This window comes from Cotesia glomerata, linkage group LG5 (genome assembly GCF_020080835.1).
Source record: "Cotesia glomerata isolate CgM1 linkage group LG5, MPM_Cglom_v2.3, whole genome shotgun sequence".
In the NCBI taxonomy this organism is placed as follows: Eukaryota; Metazoa; Arthropoda; class Insecta; order Hymenoptera; family Braconidae; genus Cotesia; species Cotesia glomerata.
The window spans coordinates 21,379,547-21,407,233 of NC_058162.1; the positions used below are offsets into that span (position 1 = coordinate 21,379,547).

Consider the following 27,687-nt stretch of genomic DNA (forward strand, 5'->3'; position numbering starts at 1 on the left):
AAAAATTCAAAAAATAGTGTCATCAAATCCCTATTAGACTTTTGAGCTCGAAGAGCTCACAAGCATAGGAAAACAATCTCTTTGAGCTTGGAGAGCTTAAAATAACCCATAAATTGTATTTTTGAGCTCGAAGAGCTCAAAAACGTCTTTGGTGCAATTTTAAGCGCCTAAGTATGGAATTAGCGGGAAGCTGCAGGGATGGCCTTCAGGGTCAACCGTTTTCCTAATTTTTTTAAAAGTTATTGTGCTTACTGTCATGTTCACTTGAACTAAGAAAATATTTTTCTTCCAAATTATTTTCTTGAGCGAAAAAAAAATTTTTTTTTTTTTGACACAAGAAATATCACTTATTCCAACAAAATTAATTCTCTTGCTTTAAGAAAAACTTATCTTGATTCAAGAAAATTTTTTTAAGTCAAGAAAATTTTGTTGTTTTGAGAAAATTCAGCCTCTTGTACCAAAAAATTTAACTCTTGATAGAAGTAAATTTTCATTTATATTTTTATTGATTAACATGTCAAATGGGAAGATCAAATAATATTGAATCATTTTTTTCATTCAATATGTGTAATTGTACGCTAAAATACTATAAAATGGGTATCAAATATTCAAAAGAAAAATTTTTTCAAGGTGAGAAAATTTTTTCCTCAGCTGAAGTAGGTGGCGTTGCTTCTATAAAGAATCCAAAAATCTTGATCAAATATAAAAATTTATTGTATCAAGTATTTATGATAGTTTGAATTAAGAAAAAATTATTTCCACCAAGAATAGAATTTCAAGAAAAATTTTTACTTCGGCTAACACAACTTCGGTCTTCCTTCAGGCATCCGAATATTTTTTTGAGCCAAGAATTTTGTTCTTCAGTCAAGAAATTTTTCTTTCTGTGTAGGATAGAATACCTCAAAAACTGATTTTTTTCCTAACGGAAATCATATGAAAATTACAATTTTCTTATTCTTACATTTTTATCTTACGAATTCAATGTCTTACTCGTGAAATAAATTTTTTCATTTATATCTGATCGCTTAAGTGCATATGATCAATGAAAACCAATAAAAAGTCCGATAATTTATGCCGGACTTCCTCAGGATGGGTTAGTGCTTCTTTTGGGCGCCAACCCCTGCGTGATCACTTGTTTCGGGATCAAGCATTAGATCAATTTTTTCACAATGAAGTTAGTTCTCGATTATCAATTCATCTATTGACGATTATTTGATTAAAAAACAATTTTAGGCTCATGATTTCTTTTTCAATCCAAGTACTCTATAATGAGTTTTTTCCCCTCCGGGCGTAAAGCGGCAACTTCAGCCCCGCTGTGCTAAACGAAGTTGCCGCTTTCCGCCTTCGTCGGGGAAAAAAATAGTATACACTCCTCGGGAAGTAAATAAGAAAGCCTCAGATCACATGTTTGTTGACCTCGGCTTCGCCTCGGCCAACAATTGCATGTGATCTGAGACATTTCTTACTTTACTTCCCTAGGGGTGTAATATACTATTTAATACTTACATTCTGTGTAATGAAAAATTTTGATACCAGCTTAAAAAGCTCGACTATAAGGCTTATGGCATAAGCTATTTGAGTATTTTACCTTAGTTCATTTAGTCAATTATACCCAAGCTTATTATGTTTATTAGTTTCCAATAATAAGTACCCTCATTCGCACATAGCCGCATGTCCGGTATTAAATATTCAATTGCATATTTCCCATGGGCTGAATTTCTAACGATTCACGCATCTCATGGGAAATATTTGCGGCTTCTATGCGATTTCGTTCGTTCACCTTGTGCATCCTCACCTTCAGCGTTAGTTTTCTTTCTCAAGTGCATCTCGTCTTAATGAAAAATTGGTGTCTGAGATTTATCCCACTGTAAATTTCATTTTTTTCAAAGTATGTATCAAAGTGCTACCAATCAGTGTTATTTAATATTTTCAAAAAAGTTTAAAATTTTCGTAACAGTTGTTATTTGATATTATCTACACAGAGAAAAAATTTACTTGAATCAAGAAAATAATTCTGAAGAACTTTATCTTCTTGGTTCCAATAAAAAAATTCTTAAACTAAGAAATTTTTATTAGTTTAAGTAAACTTTATTTAAACCAAGAACTTTTCGTCTTAATTCAAAAAAATGAAACTATTCAAAATTATTCTTTTCGTTCAAGAATTTTTCTCTTGATTGAAGTTAACTTTTTTTTTTTAAGTGTATTTATGTTATTTGTAAAGTAAATAGAGAATATAATATTAATCATACGCTGAGAGAAAAATACCACTGTTTAATTGAATTTCTTATCTAAAGTTGTTAATCTAAAATTATTTATTATATTGAACGCTGACACATAGTTACTTAAAATATTTTTATAGCGCTGCGTGTCCTAAATTCGTATTTAGGACTCACTCAACTGTTGACTTAAATAAACAATTATGAAACGAGTAGAGAGGAATTTTTTAGGCTACGGGCTCATATTTACGATTAATTCATACATTTCTGCTCTAAAAATTTGACTTTCACCTCAAAAAAAAAAACGAAAAAATATATTTAAAAACATTCAAGCCCCGAAAAAATACAAAATAATAAATAATTAATGATTAAAATTACATCTTTTTGTCGGTTATGATTCAGTCTGAAGTATGCTAAAACCTCTATTAATGATTCTCAAATGTTTTTTATTAACGATTTCGCTCAGTCGTAAATATTATTCTGGTGTGAAATATTTTCTGAACATTATTTAATTTAACAACAATCTTATTCCTTAATGAATATGGACAGTGATTACAGTGATTTAGACGATGATTATAATGATTTTGTTCCTGACGAGACAAAAGAAAAGGCGAAGAATATAGCTTTACAATCAATGCCAACAAAATCTAGACGAATGTATGTGGCAACTTATAATGCTTTTAAAGCATGGCGTAAAGAAAATGTTAAATCAAATTCTTTTGCTGAAGATGTAATTGTAGTCTACTTTGATAATCTTTCTCAAAAATATGCCCCTCCCAGTTTATGGGCTTTTCATTCGATGTTGAAAACTACTATCAAAGCATTTGATGATGTTGATATTAGTAATTACAAAAAAGTAACGTTTTTTTTGAAGAAACAAATGTGTAAATACGTTGCTAAAAAATTTGAAGTTTTTACAAAAGAAAATATCGAAAAATTTCTAAATGAAGCCCCTGATAATAAATATCTTGCTACAAAGGTAATTAAATATTTATTGATATGTTTAGTATGAAAATGTCTGTATAGTCTAAACATTTGTTTATTTTATTCTTACTGTTGCAGGTTTGTTTAATATTTGGAATTTCTGGTGCTTTAAGAAGGGTTTACATTTTTTCTCTCTCTCGCCCTCTATTGGACAAACGAAAGTATCTCTGTGATACTTGTACAACAAATGGAATCTTAAAACGCGTTTTATGCATAAATAAATGAAAATTTTCCAAAAAAGCGCTTCGCTCTTCGATAGATAATTAAATTATCTATCGAAGAGCGAAGCGTTTTTTTTTTCGAAATTTTATCACATGAGAAAAACACGTTTGAAAATCAACTATAAACCGCTCTTAAGAAGAAGTGAATTCATGAACATGAAACTGGAAGATGTCAAAAAAATTGATGAGAACACTTTATTTATTAAAGTTCCGATAACAAAAAATAATCAGCCAAGATCATTTACCATTAATGGTACATATTACGACTACGCAAAAGAATATATGGATGCTAGGCCCCAAACCTGTAAAACAGATTGATTTTTTTTTAATTACCAAAATGGTCGCTGTACTTGTCAGCCCATAGGCTTGATGATTTTTTATATAGTGTGAGGGTATTGTAGGAGTCTTACGAAAAATCGCCAGCTCCAAAGGGACCTCGGAAGGATTTTTTACAAATTTTTTTTTTAAGTGGAAAACTTTGGGGTGGCTGGAGGGGTAGTTCCGGGGCAGCTAAGGGCCTGGTGATTTTTTGTATTGTGTGAGGGTGTTGTGGGAGTCATACAAAAATCGCCAGCTTCAAAGGGACCTCGGAAGGATTTTATCTGAATTTTTTTTTTTTAAGTGGAAAACTTTGGGGTGGCTGGAGGGGTAGTTCCGGGGCAGCTAACAGCCTAGTGATTTTTTATATTGTGTGAGGGTGTTGTAGGAGTCTTAGAAAAAATCGCCAGCTTCAAAGGGACCTCGGAAGAATTTTTTCTGAATTTTTTTCTAATTATTGTAAAACTTTGGGGTGGCTGGAGGGGTAGTTCCGGGGCAGCTAACGGCTTGATGATTTTTTATATAGTGTGAGGGTGTTGTAGGAGTCTTACGAAAAATCGCCAGCTTCAAAGGGACCTCGGAAGGCTTTTTTCTGAATTTTTTTCTGATTCTTGTAAAACTTTGGGGTGGCTGGAGGGGTAGTTCCAGGGCAGCTAAGGGCCTGGTGATTTTTTATATTATGTGAGGGTGTTGTAAGTCTTACAAAAAATTGCCAGTTTCAAAGGGCCCTCGGAAGGATTTTTTCTGAATTTTTTTCTAATTCTTGTAAAACTTTGGGGTGGCTGGAGGGGTAGTTCCGGGACAGCTAACGGCTTGATGATTTTTCATGTAGTGTGGGGGTGTTGTGGGAGTCGTACAAAAAATCGGCAGCTTCAAAGGGCCCTCGGAAGGATTTTTTCTGAATTTCTTTTTAATGTCATAATTTAGTGTTTGGGGTAGCTGGAGAGGTAGTTTTTGTGTTTTGAGGAGCCAATTTTTCATTTATAGGGCTTACTGTCTCTTCTTGAAACTGAAAAACCATTTTCAGTTTCAGGAGTAAAAAAATTTTTTTTTTGATTTTCGTTCATAAAAAAACGTTCGGAACTTCAGGTACATTTCCGTTAACAACAAAAAACGTACTCATTCTATGATCACCGATGGAATTTTTTTGAATAAAAAAACAAATACTGTTGGATCCACTCCTCCATCTACTAAACCATCTCCTGTAATTACAAACATTACCGTTTTGAATAAATCAACCGATTCAGATGTTTCGACGAAAAAAAATTTTACAAAAATTTCAAATGTTTTACCAGTATTAAATGAAAAATTAATTAAAACAGCAGTCTCAATGTCCAAACCCAAAGATAATATTTCATCAATCTTTGACCAACCTTGTTCATCAGCATCAAATGAAGTTAAAGTGGATACATTACGACATCAAAAAAAATTTTAATCTACTTTGCAAGAAAGAAAAATTCATCTTCTCAATTCGACGATTGTGAAACTCCTCATTCATTTATCTGTTCTACAGTATTTTATGATCAAGACTTAGGTTTGTGCGTGAAAAAATTTGAAGAGTCTCAATGTATGGTATTCCAAAACTGCCATTTCACCATTGAACTTCAATCAGAAGAAAGATAAATATTCGTTAAGATTTTACATTTTATGATTTTAATAATAAATAGAAAGTGGAAATTAACATTTTTAAGAAAATTAAAAAATTATAAAGTGACAGCTAAATTTAATGTTATTTAATTTTATGTATTGATTGTTTCAATGTGTGAATTTATTTTTTGTTAATTAATATTAATCTTTTGATGAACGGCGAAACTCTTTAATCCAGCAAGAAAATAAAAATGAGTCAGTTTATTCGAAATTTGAGTGCCTGAAAAATGAGAACGCTGTAACTCTGGTAATAAATGCAACAATTTTTTCTTCTGCTTAGGATAAAATAGTCGCAACAATAATTTTTTGATTTTAATTTTAAACAATTGTAGATTCATCTTGATTTCAAAAAAATTCTGCCAAGTGCATCAGATGAACACATAGAAGAGTATTGGCCATATTTATGCCGATTTATTAGAGAATATTCACAAATTGATGAGCAACTTTACTCCAATACAGCAGCTCAAAATTTGATTTCATTGCTTGCTGATGAGCCTGATGGTAATTCAAAATAATATATATTTAAATTAATATAAATCGTATTATTTTAATTTTTGACTAATCATGATCGACATTTACTAATATTTAGTTCTTTTCAGATAACAATGGAGTTTTATTATTATTATTATTATTATTATTAGCTCACATGCTTAAAAGCACAATTATTAAACCAGCTGCCCCAAAGAAATCTGGTAAAAAGAAGAAAAATTTGTCTGGAGATACTCCACCTCAGAAAAAAAAATGATAAAAGTGAGCAGCTGAAGGAGCCTGACTTTGTGAATGATTTTTTAGCAATTGTGAAGGTAAATATAACTTCTATTCACCTATATTTATATTCATTTTCTTCGATTTCATATGTAATTCAAATTTAAGATTGACTCACAAATTAACGAACACGTTGAGGAAAAAAAAAAGGATCGCTGCACAACAAAAAAAAACTGTTCAGCCGTACATGTTGTTTGTTGGAGGGCCTGAAAAGTGCACCAGTTTTTATGTTATCGTAGATGACTATAAGTACGAGGTCGATAATCCTCTGAATGCTTTAAAATTGAATTTTGAAGTTTTCTTTTTCGGAAATTATAAATTTCCGGAGTCATGTTACAACATCTGGATATTCATCCAGAAATATTTATTCAAGACATCGACTGTTGGCAACAAATACCCGGCGAAAATAAAAAAAAAATGAACGGATTCATCAAGTATAACATGAAAATTAACCTTTAAATATTTTACGCATCTTACTTAATTTTTAATACCAGTTTAAGTTGAAGTGATAGTGTTACAATATATTTAAAATAAGATATTTGATTATATTTATTCAAAAAAACTGAAGACCGTGATTCTATAATATAAACTAATTTATAATTTATAACAATAATAATTTATAGTTAATCATTAATTATGTTAGATTGTGATAGTGAATCCTTTAAATATGACTTCATTTAAAAGATATGAACACTTTTTTAATTTACCACTTTTAAGCAATAATATGACAGAACAATCATTATCATTTATTTCTGACCTATATAATTATAACGATTTATCTCGTGCTCGCGTGCAAAACATCATTGATAGCTGTTCTACTTCGTCAAAAATTCACCTCTAAACACATTTATAACAGGATTAATACAACGCTTAGAAGACTTGGGTGAAAGATCGGAAAATTTATATGATTTTCGTGAAATTCAAGATGTTTTGAGTAATCCTTTCAAAGATTTAACTAGTGAATTTAGAAGATTAGAAGCTTTTAAAAGTAAGGGTACGTACGTTCCTCCTCAAAAAATAAAAATTAGAGAAAGAGAAGACTACCGGAATAGTGAAGGCGTCACAAAACGTGTGAAAATTCCAGTCACGATTGAGTACATTTCAATAACTGTATCATTAAAGAATTTTTTGGAATTGCCAAATATTTTTGAAAGTATATGGGTACTTTATCAGATGAATCTAGTATACTTCAAAATGTTTTACAAGGCCAACTATGGAAAGAAAAGAAAAAATCTTTTGGTGATAAATTGGTGTTACCATTGGTATTGTATCATGATGACTACGAAACAAATAATCCCTTAGGAAGCCATAGAGGCCTGGCAAAAATGGGTGCAGTTTATACAAACATCCCTTGCTTGCCCCCCAATCTTCAATCTAAGTTGGAGAATATTTTCCTTGCATTACTTTTCAATTCTCTGGATGAAAAAGACTTCAGTTATCAAATTATTTTAAATAAATTGCTAGAAGAATTTAAAGAACTTCAGACTACTGGATTAATATTATTTGAAAACACCCCATTGGAAAAAACCATTTTTTTTTCATTACTCACTGTTGTTGGTGATAATCTGGCTATGAATGCTACTCATGGTTTTATTTGCAGTTTTTCTGGTAATTATTGCTGTAGATTCTGCTTATTAGATCGAAATCAGATGAAAAATACCTATCAAATTGATGAGTCTTTACTGAGGACACAAAGTCAGTATGAATTTCAAATAGAGACCAAAAAATTTGATTCAACTGGTATCAAAAGTTTAAGCTGCTTCAATGACTTACCAGGATACAATGTGATAGACTCTATGTGTGTGGACGTTATGCATGACATTCTCGAAGGAGTTTGTCAATATGACTTGGGCAAAATATTAAATTATTTCATTTTTAAAAAAGAATATTTCTCTTTGAATACGCTCAATAACAGAGTACGGGGATTTGATTATGGTCCAATAGAAAAACGGAATAAAACACCAGATATTACCCTTAATCATATAAAAAATGAATGTATTATTCTATCTTCAGCAGAAATGTTATGTCTCATTAGAAATATAAATCTGATACTAGGAGATTTAATTCCTACGAATGATGAACATTGAGAGCTAATCATTTTACTGAAAAAAATTGTTGACATAACAACAGCTAAGGCCCTTCATGAAAATACAATTATATATTTTAAAGCACTTGTTTCTGAGTATCTAAAAAAACTTTTGGCATTGTTTCCAAACTCTCTGAAATTTAAGCACCACGTGTTGACTCATTACCCCGATTTATTTTTGAAATTTGGACCTATTGGGAATATGGAGTGCTCCATCTATGAAAGGCTTCATAAACATGGGAAAATTACATCCTATAACGCCATAAATCGTGTCAATTTCTGTCATACCGTAGCTGTAAAGAATCAACTGAAATTCAGCAAATTACTCCGAAATTCTAAGAGGCAAATCGAATCTTTTACTACCGCTCCACTGTCTAAAATTTTAAACATCGAAACAGATTCTAATTATCGATTATTTGCACACTGTCTTCCTGCTGGAGTAATGAATGTTTGTTCAACGTCGTCTGTAAAGTATATGGGGCATGAATCGATGAAAAATTCAGTATTGATGATGCCCGCTGAAAATGGACCATTATTTTATTATATACATAACATTTTTTTGGAGCAAACTGAAAAATTAATTTTGGTCATTACATGCATTGATGAATATTTTTTTGATGAACACTTTCAAGGATATGAAATTAATATTAATCATAAAAACTGGGCCTGTTTATTTTACTCAGATTTAAAATTTTGTACTGTGACAAGGTGTGTAATAGCTGGAAATGGAAAAATTTACATTCCAAAACGCTGGATATAAACTACAACATGATTAAATCTTATATACTAATAATATAAAAAAAATAAAATGATATATAGATAAAAAAAATTTTTTTTGAATTATTTCTTTCATATTTTTAATAAGACAGACATAAATTCTTGTAATTTTTTAATTGATTTTTGTTTTTATTTTTTTTTACTAAAACCAATTTATATTAAAGTAGAAATTAAAAAAAAACCATCATGTCATGAAATAATTAATATCATTTATATAATATAGCTCGGACATAACCTACTGCTGTAATTAAATAAACATTGTTGTTACTCCAATGGTGTTCTAGCTAATATCGCAATATTGGCTAGGTCTACGTGCCAAAAGGATTGGACATACAGCAAGCCAGTATGGGCCTGACGGCCATACTGGCTTGCGGCGTCCGCGATAACTATAGCCGATGATACCATTCCCGCAATGGTCGAATCATCTATACGTACAATTTAATATTGGATAAAAATCTTCGATACCATACTGAATGGCGTTCTCGCCCATACTGGTATAGTGGTATCCACCATCCATTTCTCTCCGTGTATTTATCAATAGTCACTTAAACTAATGCATAGTTCGAATAACTACAAAACAAAAAAAAAAGAAAACTATATTTTTATACTTGTGACGTTATATTTTAGCTAACTATGCACTTTTCTCTCAGTGTAACAAACGAAATTCAAAATGAATATTGACAATTCATAAAATTTCAAATTATTTTAGAATGGAATGTAAACTCGACTTTATTCCATCGAATCTTGTTACCGACAACTGGAATGTTCTGATAAAACGAACCCAATCTCAAAACCATTGAACATAATTTTACTTTTCTTATTCATGAGTTTCGTTTTACTCTCTAATATTGTTTCCGTAATCTAATAAAATTCGTTCGATAAAGATTCAAATCTGTATCGTTTCTGCAACGACACGTTCCAATAGATAAAACGCCAGAAAACTGCAAACGCATTTCATGTACACGTTTTTTTTTTTTATTTTTATTCTTTATTGCTCTTTGTTGCACATTTTTTTTTCTTTGTCAAGAGTTATAAAGGGGAAATGGATCAATGAAAAAGTAAAATGAGATGAAATGAACATCGGGCAATTTTTTCATTTTATAATAATTGATCTTTGATTAGAGATATTCAAATTGGTATAAAATGAATTGAAAAAGTTAGTTTAAAAACAGAAGGTTTTTTGACTGAAAATATTTGATGTATCTTATATTGTAACATTTTTTTACTCAAAAATTTTTATTACATCTTATTATGCTCATACATGGCCTATCATCAGGATTGAGCGCATGAGATTTTATAAAATATGATCGCTGAACTTATTAAAATTTATTGAAATTGGATTAATTGCTTCTTTTAAAAGTTATTTTCAACTTCCCGCTAAGAAAATTGAAGATTTTCGAAAAATCGGGAAGTTATTGGTTTCACCCCGTTTTGCAAAAATCGAGGTTTCAACAGATCTCGAGAAGCAAAATAGATATGGAAATTCATTGTTTATTTTTACAATTTCATTTTATTTTTAAAACAAATTATTTATTTACAATACACACGTTGAAAATTAATTAAATTCATCTTTTAGGTATGTAACTTTTATTGTTTATATGAACAATATTAGTTATTTTACATATTTCAAATTATGTTATTGGGAAGCAAGTAAAATTATCGAAATTACTAATAATTTCAAATGCTTTAAAGTGGTCAAAATTAGTCAAATGATCAATAAAATATTTTATTACGAGTGTAATAACATCACATTTCCAACGTCACAGAAATTTTATCGTTTTTCTATAGATTAGAAAAGTGATTCTTGTACTATTGTGTGAAAAAATATTACTTCAATATTGTAGGCATCATCACTATAATATTATGGGAATGGTTGCCATGATATTATAGGAATTGTTCCTATAATATACGGAAATGGCTTCTATAATATCTAGCGTTTATTCCTATAATTATGGAAACTGTTCCTATAATATTATAGAAACTATTCCTACATTTTATGCTGGGAATCATTCCTATATATTATGGGAATCATGCCGATAATATGACAGCTATAAATATAGGTATCGTTCTTATGATTATAGGAACCATTCCTGTAAACTAAGTAATCGCTCCTAAAATGGTGTAGGAAAACATTTCATTAAAATTATAGGAACGATTTCCACATTTTTCTTTCCGTGTACATAATTTTTTTTTTTTTTTAAATTTCTCATATCGTCTTCCAGATGTTATAAAAGCGTATATCGAGAAAAGATGCGGCTTAAGGCATATGAATGTATACAAAAATTTTTATTCGAGAATCGACGTAATTATGTTCTAAAAGTATAATAGTAACAAGAAATTTTGTTCAAAAATTGAATTATTATTATTATTATAATACGCTCTTATGGCTCCCAGGATCCACCTCAGGAGCTATGAGAACGTATAAAATTTTTTTTTTCGGAATTGACAATGTTATGATTTAACAAGTATAAAACTGACAAAAAATTCAAATTTTAAACAAAATTTTGTTATCAGTTGATGGGTAAATTTTAATTTAAAAAAAAAATTTTTTCCTTGCAATATTATATTTTTTGAAACATTGTTACTTACATCGACTCATAAAAAAAATTTTTTTTTATATGCCCTTATGGCTTGGTACCTATTGCGAGAGCTATAAGGACGTATTAGTTATTTATGTGCCTTGAGCGAGCCACGCGCCAATACGGTCGAGGTGATAAATATTTTCAGCAGGGATAGTATAAGGCTGAGGCCCGATAGGGCCGAGGCTTTATATCCCTGCTGCAAATAATTATCGCCGAGACCGTATTTGCGTGTGGCTTGCCCATGGTGCTTAAAAAATTTTTCGTCCTATGGCGGACGTATGCGGGTTTTTACGTGTAGGGGATACTCAATTTATAAATAAATAGCGTACGACGCCATAACCCTCTAATCCTCTAAATAAAAACACATGAAAGTCTTGAAGTTAGTCAAAGGTGCGTTTTTTAATTTAAAATGACAGTTGAAACGTAAGTTACTTGACTGTATAGAGATTGGTGACGCTTGCGTGACATTGTCCTCGCCCTTATAGCATCTGTTACGTGATATCATAAAAATAAAAATAAAAATAATAATAATTCTGTTATTTTTTCCCGTTGGTATACAAATAAATTATGCATACATATGTAACATGGGGAACATAAATTATGTAAAAGTAAGTGGAATTTCCTTCAACACACATCAAGAATCTCGTGACTTTCTGTTTGCTCTTTCAACTCTTCATATTCATCGAGATCCAGAGAGTGCTTCAACTCCGTCTGCCTATTCACTGAATAAAACCTGAGAACGTTACAAGTTCAAACATTTTTTTCTGCATATTCACTGCCAACTGAATACAACTATGCGGATGCGAAAAAAATTCAAGTAAACCACAATAATTTTAAAAAAATAAGAAAAGATAACAATTTTATTTAGTAGTTAAACATCTCTTTGATCAGACATTAAAAAGCCCGTGACTTCAGTTTTACTTCTAATAGTTTTTTTATTATAATTAATTTTATAGCGACGACTAGAGTAGGATGCGGAAATAAAAAAGAGGAAAAGGAAGAATATAAAAACGCTACAGAATGCTCTTACGAAGATCATTCAGTCGTAACATTGCCACGTACCTTAATTTTATTTTATTACGCGATTTCCCCGCTGGATGGTTATTTTTTATCCCATATTTTATTTTAACACCTGCTCAACTCCGCGTATCGGTTCGCAATAAAAGTTTACTGTCAAGACGAAAATTGGAAAAATTTTATTTTTATTTAGCCATTAGCCCAACTGCGGCTTCAAAATTCTTCTTAAGTTTACGATCTTTTATTTTTCGGTTAATAAATTAAACATTAAAAGTTTTAGTACAAATCGTCTGGAGAAAAAAGCTCAATCTACTACCGAAAGTAACGAAAAGATATTTTTTTTTAAAAACATTTTACTGGAACAGAAAAAACTGACCGTATAACTTTATATTGACATTCTAGACTCGCTCTGAATAAATACGTCGTTACATGTACACATGATAGTTATTTATTTTATACGCCGCAGAGCTTTATGGAGTTTTAAAGAGATAAGGAAATAAAAAACCAATATTTACATTAACAAATAATTTATAGAATCGTTTGTATGAACATACATGCAAGAATTCAAGAGACATTTATTAAATGGAAAAAATTTACGTTATTTTTTTATAGCAAAATCTAAAAAAATAAATAGTAACTTAGTATTGATTATTAACTTTGTCTCTTGGTTTTGATAGTCTTGAGAAAAATTTTTTCAAATGGTCGATGATGGAGATATTTATTATTACCTAAAAATTAAGATTCCAACATTTTGTCACATTGGATCTAACCGTACTTTACATCGATTATGTTGAAACGGATGATTGTTTGTATTTGGTCGCCCCTGTTTTTCATAAAGAGCGCCACTGGAATTTTGTTCTCGGTTTCCAGAATCAGACCCGAGTATGGAGGGAATTAACAGGGTCGAGAGAGATTGTTAGGAAAATTACAAAATTATTGTATTATTGTATACGAAGAAATTCGTTTTCCAAAATATTTATTCAACTAATCTTTTACTATAATAATCTCCACTTATACAATAATTAATACCCGGGAAAAAAAGTTTAGATCTGCTCTGATCAAATCAGATCAAATTCATCAGATCTGCATTTTGGCCAGATCTGTCCAGATCAAATTTTATCTGATTAGATCAAATCTGATCTGTTCAGATCTGGTTCAATTAAAACAGAATCAATTTATAAAATAAAAATAATAGTAGAATTTATTTTATTTCTACTTGTATATTAGAATTTATGTATTTTATATCAATTTTCCATGATTTAAAGTCGAATTATCGTTGAAAAACACACTGCGATGTTGGGGATTCGAACCTGGGTCCTCCTTCATTTCAGTCCCAGAGCGTACCATTCAGCTACTAGAAGTATCTGACTGAGTTACTCTTCAGATAATAGTGTAGGCGCTGTATTATCTTTTCGTAAAATTTTGAGGTCGGTGTACAAAATATGATTACGTTATGTATGTTGATCCGCTGAAACCGAATATCGCAGTCATTTTTGCGAAATCTCGGGCCATCTATTGCTTATAGTCATTTGTTTAAACAATTATTTGATAAATACTTTTTTTTTGAGATCGGATATTTTTTTTTCAATACATTAGGCAATTTTAAAATGAAAATTACTCTTATAAAATTTGCCGTAAGTTGATAGTTTCTAAGTTATAAATTTTTGAAAATTGAAAATTCTTGATCTTCAACAATTTTGATGATTAATTACAAATAAATAAATTAATTAACACCAGGTTTCATGCCCGTGATTGTAAAGAAGAATACTCAAAGTTTCTATTGAAACAATAAGATCCGGTTATAATTTGTATTAAATAAAAAAAAACGTGATCAAAGTCAGTGCATTTGTAAGAGCTATTTATTAGAACATAAAGTATAAAAAGTCGTACCTAAGTAGATCTGCTCTGATCAGAGCAGATCTAATTAGATCTATCCATATCACCTTTATGATTACATATATTCATCAAGCTTGATCGGATTTGATCTAACTTGATCTGATCATATCTAAACTTTTTTTCCCGCGTAATAATCAGATTAAATTAGATCTACATAAATCAAGTCAGATCTATTTATATCTAATTTTTAATTTAATTTTGATCAAACTTGATCTGGATTGGTCTAATTTGATCTAACCGGATCTAGTTTGATCAGAACAGATCTATTCATATCTACTTTTTAATTTCATTTTGATAAAACTTGATCTGGATTGATCTAATTTGATCAGAGTTGATCTAATTTGATCAGAACAGATCTATTCATATTCACTTTTCAATTTCATTTTGATCAAACTTGATCTGGTTTGATCTAAGCAGATCAAATTAGATCCATCCACATCTACTTAGATCTAAATTTAGATCAAATCTGATCTGCTTAGATCAAATTTGATCAGAGCAGATCTAAGCTTTTTTTCCCGGGTAATAACTAATATTAACTCATACACACTCTCAATCAAAAGGATTATATTTTGTGCTGTCCAGCTGACCCTCACGTTACTGTAGTGAACCCTCACGTTACTGTAGTGAACCCTCACGTCACTGCACATGCTGTCCACTCAATACATGCTGTTCTCCGGGCTCTCACGCTACTCTATGAAGTATCTACCCCAGAGTCAGAGGAGGGTACCATAAAACCGTAGTTTTATAGAGGAGGTCAAATACATTTACGTATACTAGGACGAGATGTTTGTCCTGGGTAAGTCGGACTCGGAAGTCAATATTATTGACAACAATACCAACTAAACATCCTCCTCTCTCTTTCCCCATAGATGTTACGGGGAAGACTCGATCGGGACCGCGTTAGCATTACTTCAATCCAGTCCGTGTTGCGTCTCACCATAAAACCGTAGTGGAACTGTTACACACACACACACACACACACACACACACTATTTTCTAATTCCCAAACTTACTACTAAATTTTCATTTTCCTGATTCCAAATTTATTGCTGTGGTCTTAATTATACAACAATAAATATTTAATACAATAGGTCTTAATATCTTGGATTAATCAAATAAAATTATAACGATAGAGGTCTTAATAACCTGTCGAAATGACGTTCGTCGCTTCTGAGTTTTTATAAATTAATTTTAATTAATTTATTATGACTAGTTTATTTTATTAATCGATTCTGATAATCGAGAAAATTTAACTTTGTTCAAATTATTTAGTTAATTTGTAAACTAAGAATTTTATTCGACCTTGAATTTATATTCGCAGTCTCGGCACAACAAAATGGCCGACGCTCTCTCAAGATCATAAACCGTACACAACCGTTCGCCTCGGGCACATGGCGCGCAGTTCAGGGCTCTCAAATTTCTGCCCTTGTAGTGTATACTAGTTTTCTTGCTATCCGGTCGAAAGTATGCAAAAAATTGGGTTGAAAAAAATTGATGCCTGCCCCCGACATTTGCGGTACGAGCGAAGCGAGTGCTGCTGGTCGGAGGGAGGGGGGGGGGCAGGCATCAAATACACCTGTCAATAAAGATATTAATTTATAATCTATCATATTACTACTTTCTTTTGAAAAAAGATCTTAATTTAATTAAATAAATTTAAAATTATAAATATATCATAAATTAACTCTGATTTTAAAAATAAAAAAAAATAGAAAAATGAAATAATAATCGTAAAATACATAGAAAAAAAAAATCAAGAAAAAAATCTGTATATTTTTTCAAATAATTATTTGTTCAATAATGAATTTATTTATTTGAAAATATCTATGAGAATAAATAATATTTCTCGTTTTTTTTTTGTAATTTAAATATTTAATAAGTCTCATTTCATTAAAATAAATATTTATTTTCTTTAATTAACTTATTTTCAACCTAAAATCATCGACACATAACAAGACAGATACATTTATAACAATCACAAGTAAGGTTAGGCTTATAAACATAAGTAATAGAATGAGCGCGACTACCGACTTTCGGACTTTCTGCCGCCTCGTGTCTCGTTGTCAGTGCATGAATACATTATTTCGGCTTCCCGTCGTAGGGCGCATGCGCGACTTGATCACGGCATAAAACTGAGGCCTTCTGCCGTGAAATCGCAGCGGGAACCCCGTACTTTCGACCGGCATAGTAAGAAATAGTATATTACACACCTGTGGCAAGAAAATGAGAAATGTCTCAGAACACATATATGTTGCCCGAGGCGAAGCCGAGGTCGACATATATGTGTTCTGAGACATTTCTCATTTTCTTGCCACAGGTGTGTAATATACTTTTTCTGCCCTCCAGGCGGAAAGTGGCAACTTTCGGCCCGCTGCGCTAAACGAAATTGCCGCTTTCCGCCTCTGTCGGACAGAAAAATAGTATACAAACCTATGGCAGGAAAATAATAAATATCTCAGATCACATATATGTCGACCTCGGCTTCGCCTCGGGCAACATATATGTGTTCTGAGACATTTCTCATTTTCTTGCCACAGGTGTGTAATATACTATTTCTGCCCTCCAGGCGGAAAGTGGCAACTTTCGGCCCGCTGCGCTAAACGAAATTGCCGCTTTCCGCCTCTGTCGGACAGAAAAATAGTATACAAACCTATGGCAGCAAAATAATAAATATCTCAGATCACATATATGTCGACCTCGGCTTCGCCTCGGGCAACATATATGTGTTCTGAGACATTTCTCATTTTCTTGCCACAGGTGTGTAATATACTATTTTGCCCTCCGGGCGGAAAGTGGCAACTTTCGTCCCGCTGCGCTAAACTAAGTTGCCGCTTTCCGCCTTCGTCGGACAAAAAAATAGTATTCTCACCACGGGCAGGAAATAAGAAAGCCTCAGATCACATGTTTGTCGACCTCGGCTTCGCCTCGGTCAACAATTACATGTAATCTGAGACATTTCTTATTTTCCTGCCCTAGGTAAGAAATATACTATTTTTCGTGAAAAAAATTTAAACGTTTTTTAAAATCGACTTGTAAATAAAATTATTTTTCTTGTAATTTATTTGTCATTAATTTCATTTGTCATTAATTCTTTATTTTCTATATTTACTTCATTGTCATTAATTCTATATATATTTAATATTAAAATATTAAAAAATTGAAAATAGTTTTAAGTTCATGAGAGCTTATAGTATTTTAAAATTTTTTATTTGATTAATTTACGTATGCAATATGCGCTAAAAGCTGGCACATTCAGATTTACCAAACATTTATTTTTGTTTTATTTATTTAACTGATAACTATCGATATACAAAAAAGTCTATAGAATGAAAACTTAAATAAAAAAAAAATTTTTTTTTTTTTCAGATTGACCAAAAATTGAATGTAATTTAATGATGGTAAGTCACAATATTTTAACAAAATAATAATAATAATAACAGTTGTTTCATACCAATTAAACAAATGAATATCGTTAATTGATATTGGAGTTTCACATGAAATAGATAATTCCACATTTTTTGTTCAAAAATAAAGCGATTAAGCAATTTTTTGTCTGTTTACTCGCTATTTGCGTTACTCCATCCGTTGCATAATTCAACGCGAGTTTTCGTGCCTTTTATCATTTATAAATGGTTGCTTTTATTTTAAAATTTCGGTATTGAATCGAATGTCAAAACGTTGTGATTTTATTTTTTTTATTTTTAACCATGTGCGCATTTTATTTTATGAATTATAACATCCATAAAAGGAATAAAATTAATTCTGATGAATAGAACGAGAGAGTTTAATAAATTCAATTTTTCACGAATGAAATATTTTTTTCAATTTCCAGTAATTCAAAGATAAAACGAACAATTAGAAACATTAATTATTTTTTAAAAATAAATTGATTCTTAAAATTTAATTTTGTATTCATGCCAAAAAAATCTTAACAAGGATAATAATTGCAAAAAAGGTTGATAATAGCCTTGTGAATTTTCACCAGAAAATATCATCTTTATTCTTTTAGTATCCATCGAGAGAGCGTTGAAGCGCCAAATTAATTTTGCATAATATAATAAAGAGCTTCATTATTTTTCTCTCGAATAGACACTAGCAATTATAATTTTACTCCCTTTTTATGTTTTTTTTTAACTCTGCTTTTATTTCACTACTAAAATTAATAAGTCATGTTACTTTTTATATTACGTAATATAAAAAGTACGCTGTATCTTTTATTCATTTTTCATATTATAATTCCACAGTTGGAAAATGAGATAGAGCAATAATGTGAAAATTTTAATAGCAATTTGCATTGAAAAATTCCAGAACAATAATTTAAAAATTTTCTTATTAATTTTCAATTTGTAATTATGAAATTTTTAATAATATCTACGGTAGAAGGCATGAAGTTTTAAATTAATTTAAAAAATCTGAAAAAGAGTTGACCCTGTAAAACATCCGTAGAATTTTTCGCTTTTTTCTAACTAAAAAATGTACCGATTGGTTGATTGTTGAGTTGAAAATTTTGAGAATTATATCGGAAAATCCTTCGTTTAAAATTTAACAACTGCAATATCTTTTGAACACGTCGCTCAATTTAATTTTTATCAACGACATTTTATCCATTTTTCTTAAACGAGCGGTTTATATCAGGACAAAAAATAAATATTAAATCACAATTACAAGTTCTATTTCGTGCTTACACTCCGAAACAGGGAATTAAAAGCTATAGAAAGTTAATGCGATTAGAAAATTATACGCTTTTTTTTAAAGCAGAATTAACACTTATCAAAAATCATCCGGGCAATTAATATTTCACATAAAAAAAGAACGAATAGAAAAAAAAATTCGAAAACAAATGTCATAAAGGCTTATCAATATTTGATAGTCTCGAAATAATACTGTTATTTCAAGGCTTTAACGAATACTTATGAAGTATGTAAATATTTGATGAAATTAATAAAATTAATAAACAATTTGTTGATTATGATAAATTATTCTAGTGTTCCAAAGATAAAAATTGCTGTTCTGATAATTGTTATAAAGTTTCTAGACAGGATTTTGGTACCTGCATTCCGAACGCGAGAGTCTGAGTTTGTAAAAAAAAACTTTTGTTTGGAATTCAAGCACTCTTTATGTTATTCGACAAATTGATACGGCATTTTCACAGTTTATGGAACAGATTTGGCGAATAATAATAAAATATTTATTGCTTTTAGTGCTTATCAAGTGATGACTGCTGCTCTGGAAATTGTAAATTTTCTCGAACATATTTTATGACTTTAACAGCTTATGCTTGCCAAGAATAAAGTCATCCAATCTTTATTTAAAGAAAAAAAATTTTAACCAAGAAAATCATTTTGCAGCATTTCATTGTCTTTAAATGAACTGAATTTAAAAAAAAAAAAAAGAAAATTCATTTGCGTAAATAAAATTTCATTGAATTTGAGATTTTTTCTCTTGAATCATGTTAATTTATTTATCAGCACAGGTTCTTGAAGGTTTTTTTTAACTTCCCGCTAAGAAAATCGAAGATTTTCAAAAATCGGGAAGTTATTGTTTTCACCCCGTTTTGCAAAAATCGAGTTTTCATCAGATCTTGACGTTTGAAGGTTACAGGAAGCTTCCCTGACTACTCCCGCGAAGTTGTCACTATGTCTGTATGTGTGTGTGTGTGTGTGTGTGTGTGTGTGTGTGTGTGTGTGTGTGTGTGTGTGTGTGTGTGTGTGTGTTTTTTATAGAGGAGGTCAAATACATTTACGTATACCAGGACGAGATGTTTGTCCTGGGTATGTTGGACTCGGAAGTCAATATTATTGACAACAATACCGACTAAACATCCTCCTCTCTCTTTCCCCATAGATGTTACGGGAAAGACTGGATCGGGACCGCGTTAGCATTACTTCAATCCAGTCCGTGTTGTGCCTCACGACGGTTGCTCCTAGTTACTAGTTACTAGTCTCTTTCTGCGATTTTTTCCTTTAAAAGACGCTGCGCATAGGCTGCGACAGCTGACCAGTTATCTTCTTTTTTGATCATGCAGGTTACTAAGCTCTCAGGGGAGAGCGTGGTGCCAATAGTTTCATCAGTACTGCTTTTGTAGTCCTTCCACCGGTCACACTCAAAGAACGTGTGCTCGACGTCAATTTTGTCTGGGCAGTATTTGCACGTTGGTGTGCTGTGCAGTCCCATCTTCAAAAGATAGGCATTGAACTGCCCATGTCCCGTCAATAGCTGGGTCAAGAAAAAGTCAATTTCTTCGTATTCCCGAGAAAGCCAGAAGTTGATGTTTGGGATCAGGCGTGCCGTCCATCTGCCCGTCTCTCCCGATGTCCATCGGTCCTGCCACTCTTGTTGCGTTTCCGCCTTTATCTTCGTTCTTGCGTCCTTCATGTTTTCGTCACTGTTTTTAGCGTCATAGAGTTTCGCTCTCTCAATCGCGAGTAGGTCGATGGGTGCGGCTCTCGCAATGACCAATATAGCCGCCTCGGAAACCGTTCGATAGGCGCAGGCAACTCTGAGAGCGCCTCGCCGCTGCACTGCCGCTATTTTTCGTCGGTAGGTCTTCTGTTTCAATATGTCTGCCCATATTTCTGCTCCATAATGCAGTACCGAGTGGACTACTTCTAGAAGAACTCTTCTCTTTTTGGTTCTTGGTCCCATAGTGTTGGTCATGGTTCTTGCTAGGTTAGACACTGTCTTACTGGCTTTCTTGCATGCACTGTCAAGGTGTTCGCGGAAAGATAGTTTCTCGTCTATCATTACCCCTAGATAGCGCAGGGCCCTTGTTGACGTCAGTGTTGTTTCTTCCATGTTCACAGCGAATGGTTTTGGGAACCATTTTTGACATGTCAGAACAACCATCTCGGTTTTATGATTGGCGAGTTTCAGGTGGTGTTTATCAAGCCAGGTCTCGACGGCGTCAATGGTTTCCCGGATCAGTAATTCGGCCTCTTCTACGCTGTCTACTACTATCGTGGCCGCAACGTCGTCTACAAAGCCCGTTAGCTCTACTTGCTTTGGTAACGAGATTTCAAGAAGCTCGTCGTAGTCCGCATTCCATAGATCGGGCCCTATTATTGAGCCTTGCGGTACACCAGCCGTTATGGCGTATTCTTGTGGGCCTTCCGTAGTTTCCGCTATTAGCTTTCTTTCGTCCAGGTAGTTGTCGACTAGTGCCAGATTCTCTGGCTCCGCGTCAAACTTGTGCTCCAGAGCATCTAAAATTTCTCTCCAATTTGCGCTGTTAAATGCGTTTTTGACATCTAGCGTGAGGAGGAGACATACTTTACGAGCTTTGAGGCTACCAGACCATGCTTGTGTTGCTGTCTTTATAACTTTCTCGATCGCTCCGACTGTCGAACGACCTTTTCGGAAGCCATGCTGGTTGGTGGCAAAACCTCCAGTACGGTCGATGTGGTTGCGAAGTCTCCCTTGTATGAGTTTCTCGAGCAGTTTTCCAGCAATGTCTAGCATACAGAGTGGTCTAAACGACGAAGGTGTTACGGGGATTCCCTTTCCTTTGTCTAAGAGAACCAATCTCTGCCGCTTCCAGACCGCGGGGACCGTGCCAGTTGCCAAGCATGCGTTGTAGGTGTTCAGGAGTATGTCTGGGTGTTCCAGGGCTACAATCTTGATCACCGCTGCCGGGATGCCATCAGGTCCAGGTGCCTTTCCTGTTTTGAGTGACTTGGCCGCGTCTTGTAGTTCCTTAGTTGTGAAAGGTGTTCCTTCGCTGTTTTTAGCGTAGTGTTTTTTCTCCCGCGGCGGGTGTTTGGGGAAAAACTCCGTTACAATGCTGTCCATTAAGGCAAGAGACTTCGGCGCTTCTGGTGAAGCCTTTCCAAGTCGTTTGGTGACAATGTGGTAGGCTTTGCCCCAGATGTCCTTGTCGAGATCATTACAGATCTGTTTCCACAATATCGCTTTTCTTGCTTTAGTGGCTCGGTTTAGCGTCTTTTTGGCCTGATTGTACTCTTTTGAATACAAGTCCTCGCTTGGGGAGCGTTTCGCGGCTCTCGTTGCGCGGCGACGTAGCTTATGACATCTTTTGCGAAGTTCTGCTATGTCTGTTGACCACTAGTACGCCGGCCTGTGGAAACTCCTATTTTTCAGCCGCGGCATAAAAGCGTCACATGCGGCAGCAATCTCCTTAATCATATTTAGCACTGCCTTTTTCGTCTCGCTGCAGGTATCCGGAGTCGGGTTGTTCTGAAGGATAGATCAGCTTCATGCAAGTGAAGCTCGCAATGCCTCTGGATCAAGCCTTCTGGCATTCCACTTCCGCTTAGAAAGGTCGCGTTGTGAAACCGGAGTAGATGACAATCTAACGTTGAATGTCACAAACTGGTAGTCACTGCCACTGATTCTTCGGATACAGTCCAGTCTTCGATCATGTTGGCAGCCCTTGGAGTCGCCAACGCGCGTGTGTGCGTGTGTATGTATGTGTGTGTGTGTGTGTGTGTGTGTGTGTGTGTGTGTGTGTGTGTGTGTGTGTGTGTGTGTGTGTGTGTGTGTGTGTGTGTGTGTGTGTGTGTGTGACTATGTGACTATGTGACTATGTGACTCGCTTATAACTTTTGAACGACTGAACCGATCGGAATCTACTAAACGGCGTTCTCAAGAGTTCCCTCAAACTTAGATTTCCTGTGAATTTGAACCGATTCGGACCGATAGATTTTGAGAAATTTTGAAAAACCTCAAAAAAAATAAGAAAAAAATTTTTTCTGAAAGTGGTTTTTTTGGAATCACTTTTAAACGGCTTTATCGATCAACTTCAAAAACTAATCCGCCCTTAAGCTTGAAAAACCACGCCGATCGTCGCTAATCCGGTCAGAATCGGTTGATTGGTTCGAGAGATATCCTCGATAAAATATTTGGAAATAAGGGTTTTTTTCACATAACTCCGACCTTTTTTGGAACAACTTTTAAACGGCTGCACTGATCAATTTTAAAAACTAATCAGCTATTAGCATGAAAAAATTACGTCGATCGTCGTCAAGCTAGTCAAAATTGGTCAATTCGTTCAAAAGATCATGAACGAAAAAAAACCGAAAAAAGTGTTTTTTTTTGGGATTACTCCAAATTTCCTAGTTTTATCAATTCAAACTTGAAAATTCTTCATGAAATTAAAAAAATTGCGTCAAATGCTGCCAACCGCGTGAAAATCGGTTGATTTATTCAAAAGTTAGTGCGGTTTGAAAATTAAAAAAATATTGTTCTATGAAACTTCTATCAAGCTTTTGAGCTTGAAGAGCTCAAAAGCATAGAAAAGCTAGTTAGTTAGTTAGTTATTTATTTTTATGCCAAGGCTATAATGGCCGAATGGCAAATACAAAATTACATATTTAATAATATACAGTACAATAAAAATATACGTTATTAGTTTAATTACTTATTTTAGTACTTAAGTATTATTATTATTTCAGTATTGATTTATTGAGTTTTAATTCTTTATTTGTAAATTTATATTATGATTTAACTGAGATGATAACTTAAGACAACGTCTGAGCTTACTCACAAAATTAAAATTACAATACCCTAATTTGTTGTTAACAATTTATATTTTTTAATTATTTCATACAATTTTCTAATAATCTTAAGTCTTAAATAATGAATAACTATCATTATATTTATAATGATTTACTTAGTATTAGTGTACAATAATTTAGATATCTAATTTAAACAAGTAGTCAAATAACCTATTCTTAAATGCTTCAAGACTAGTTGCATTTATTATTTCATTTGGCAGTTCTTCCCAGAGACGAATTGTAGTAACAACAAAAGAAGTTTCATAATAAGTTGTACAAAAATTTGGCATTTTAAAGTTAATATTGTTTTTCTTTATTGCTAATCTTTCTGATCTTCTTATATCCGTATCTTCAATGAACAATTCACGCAGATAACTGGGTTTACCAACAAGTAATAATTTATAAAAATAACAGCCTAAGAAATAGATATGACGACTCTTGATGCTAAGCCAACCTAGTTCAAGCCTATAAGGTGTTATGTGTTCGTCACGTTTTAAATTATAAATAAATCGGATAGATGAATTTAGGGAACGTTGTAATTTTTTGTCATTTTCAAAATTTGAGTTTGTTAACACTATAGAACAATAATCGACAAGAGGTAAGATGGTATCTGACACTAATAATCTTTTGATATCGGTCGTGTAAATGCTCTTTCTTAATTTAAGACTATATAATGCTGAATTTATTTTACTGATTGTTTTTGACGTATGAAGATTCCAAGACAGTGTATTTGTAATGTGAAGTCCCAGACACTTGGCCGACTCTGTAAAGGGAATCGCTATACCATTAACAACAATAGGTGGTAAAAAGTTATGTTGAATATTTTTTAATTTCCCACTCGAGCCTAAGAGCATAGCTTTTGTCTTTGTTACATTGATTTCGTAGAAAGCATAGAAAAGCTATCTTTTTAAGCTCGAAAAGCTTAAAATAACACATAAATTGTAAATTTGAGCTCGGAGAGCTCAAAAACATCATTAGTGCAATTTTAAGCACCTAGGTATGGAGTTAGCGGGAAGTTGCACGGATGGCCTTCAGGGTCTACCGTTTTTCTAATTTTTTTATCAAATATCTGATGAATTTGTAATGAACAATAAAATTTCTCAAATTGAACAACAAGGTAACTTTTCGAATTTTTTCAACAAAAAATCTAAAATTATATATTATATTCAAAATTGAGTTATGAATAAAATTACTTTATTGTAATTTATTTAACTTATTTTTGAAATTATTTTCTACATTTATTTTAGTAATATACAGTAGATAATTATTTTTTATATTTAGATTTAGATTACTTTATTTATGCCAAGACCTATTGGCCAGATGTCAATATTTAAGATACAAATAAAATGACATGTTAATAAATTACATAATTGATATTACAAAATTGATATTACAAACACTGTAATGATAAAGTTACAATATCACAGAATTAATAATTAGAATTGATATTTAATAAAATTAGTTAAAGATGACTCTAAATATAAATAGATAAAATTGTAGATTTACAACAAGATTTATTAATTAGATTTTAGATTTATCTGATAAGTTCACATGATATGCTTACATCCAATACATCAATTTTTATTTTGAGTATATCATATTCAAACATCTAAGTTTAACAGATGATCAAAAATTTTATTTTTAAATATCTCAAGACTAGATGCATTTATTATGTCAGGTGGTAAATCATGCCATAAGCGTCACATGTTCATCCCGTCTTAGATTAAAGATGAAGCGTATAGTAGAATTTAATATTGACGTTTGGCATAAAATAAATAAAAAATTAAAAATAATATTAAGGTTATTAATGAAGACTTTTTTAACAGAAAAATTCAAAAAATTTTATAAACAAAGTATACACCAGAAAGTTTAAAATGTCATTAAAGCTTTTTCAAAAGTATTCTAACAAATCGAACTACAGATATATCTTATTTTCAAACTTAATTCTATCAAAGTCAATATTCTCATTCCTCATAAGTAATTCTTTTTAAACCTCACAAATAATTCGATCCCAACCAACTTTTGATGAGCAATTCTCGCTTCCAACTTTTCACGTCCACAGTTTAAAAGTAACACAACCAACAGCAAAAGTCTAAACAGTTATCAAACTGCCATGAAAACTAGTTTTCTCACCTTTAATTAAAACTGCAAAAGCTAAAAATAGCTAAGTATATTCTCATTATCCAGTCGAGCGGACCGTCATTCTAGATCGAAACCAGGAGTGTAAAATAGCTGGATAAAATTCCCAGTACCTTTTACAACATTTGCCATTAACGAAACTTTACGAGTCTGGCCGGCTTACGTTATACACTTTGCACCCCTTTCTTGGTGTACGTTTTATTTTTTACCCATACCTTTTTTCGGTTTTCCCTTTCGAATAAAATTTCTCCACCGCACCTCTTTTCATTCCATTTCCTCCGGATGAATCATGAAAATTTTTAACTCACTCGATTTTGGCTCTGCACAAAAGAACATAATTTATAATTCATTCCCCATTTAAATCTTTTTCAGTTTTAACGTATGATTAGTGTAATTGTTATAATAATAATAATAATAATAATAATAATAATAATAATAATAATAATAATAATAATAATAATAATAATAATAATAATAATAATAATAATAATAATAATAATAATAATAACTAACTAACTAACTACCCGCACTCACTATGTGATTGCCATGAATTACGACATGTGAATAAAAAAAATTTGGTTTAGTGATTTTTCGATATCGTTAATCAAAATATACACAGCTTGAGTAGTTTTAAAATAAATTTCAAAAATAATATTCCTGTCAAAAGAACAATTACCAATAATTTAATGAACAAATTTCACGAAACAGATTTGTAGAACTGAAAAACTATTAAAAACTGCTTCAATAATTTAACGTTAAAAACTATCACCAAAAAAATATATAAAATCGTGAAAAAGTACAAATTCAGGTAACGACTTTTTTGATAGTACCAAATTTTTTTTTAAATCCAGTCGAATAAAGTAAAAAAACGACTAGATAGATTAAATTGATACTCTGTGCATGGGGTTTTGGTGGGTATCTTGTATATTAAACTGTAAAAGGCATACTTAATATTAACCTCGATATTTTAAATTCAGCACTTGACTTTCCAGAGAGCTATCAAAAGCCCTTTTTTTTCTTGATTTTTGAAAATCATGTAAAGTAGAAAGAAACTTTTTGTCGACAAAACAATCCTTGTAAGAAATTATTATTTAAGTTGCTAAAAGCCACCTTCAATTTTCTGTGCAATCATTGGTTGCTGAAGCATCGATGGTCAAAGACGAAATGATCTTTTATCATTCTAAGTCTGATATTTCAGCGAGAAGTATTTCGATTTAGATAACAGTAAATTAAAGCTTTTTTGAACATTTTGTTTATACACGGTATTTATCAGGAGTGAGCGATAAAAGTTGCTTTAAAAAATATTTTATTTCAAAATCTTAAAACTAGAAACTTCAAGCTTTGAAATGCTTCATTTACGACTCCGATACGACAATTCTTAAAGAAGATACAGCCATTCGAAAAATCGCTAAAAATTTGGAATTTTTTTCTGATCCCTTAGTTTTCACTAGTATATTTATTTATGCATTACAATAATAATTAAATGCGAAAATGACTTTCTGATGTAACGAATGAAAACTCACAACT

The 27,687-nt window shown here is 32.0% G+C and overlaps 1 protein-coding gene across 2 annotated transcripts in view; it reads left to right on the top strand.

Annotated features, from left to right (window-relative positions):
• Window positions 1–27,687, top strand: part of LOC123265550 (protein-tyrosine sulfotransferase) — a 279,719-nt gene that overhangs the window by 163,492 nt on the left and 88,540 nt on the right. Inside the window, exon 4 of one of the 2 annotated variants that reach the window (XM_044729352.1) lies at window positions 17,876–17,907. The exons of the other annotated variant lie outside the window; for it this stretch is intronic. The gene's annotated coding sequence lies outside the window, so the exon portion shown is untranslated. The remainder of the gene's footprint in view (window positions 1–17,875; window positions 17,908–27,687) is intronic. 2 annotated transcript variants of the gene reach the window in all.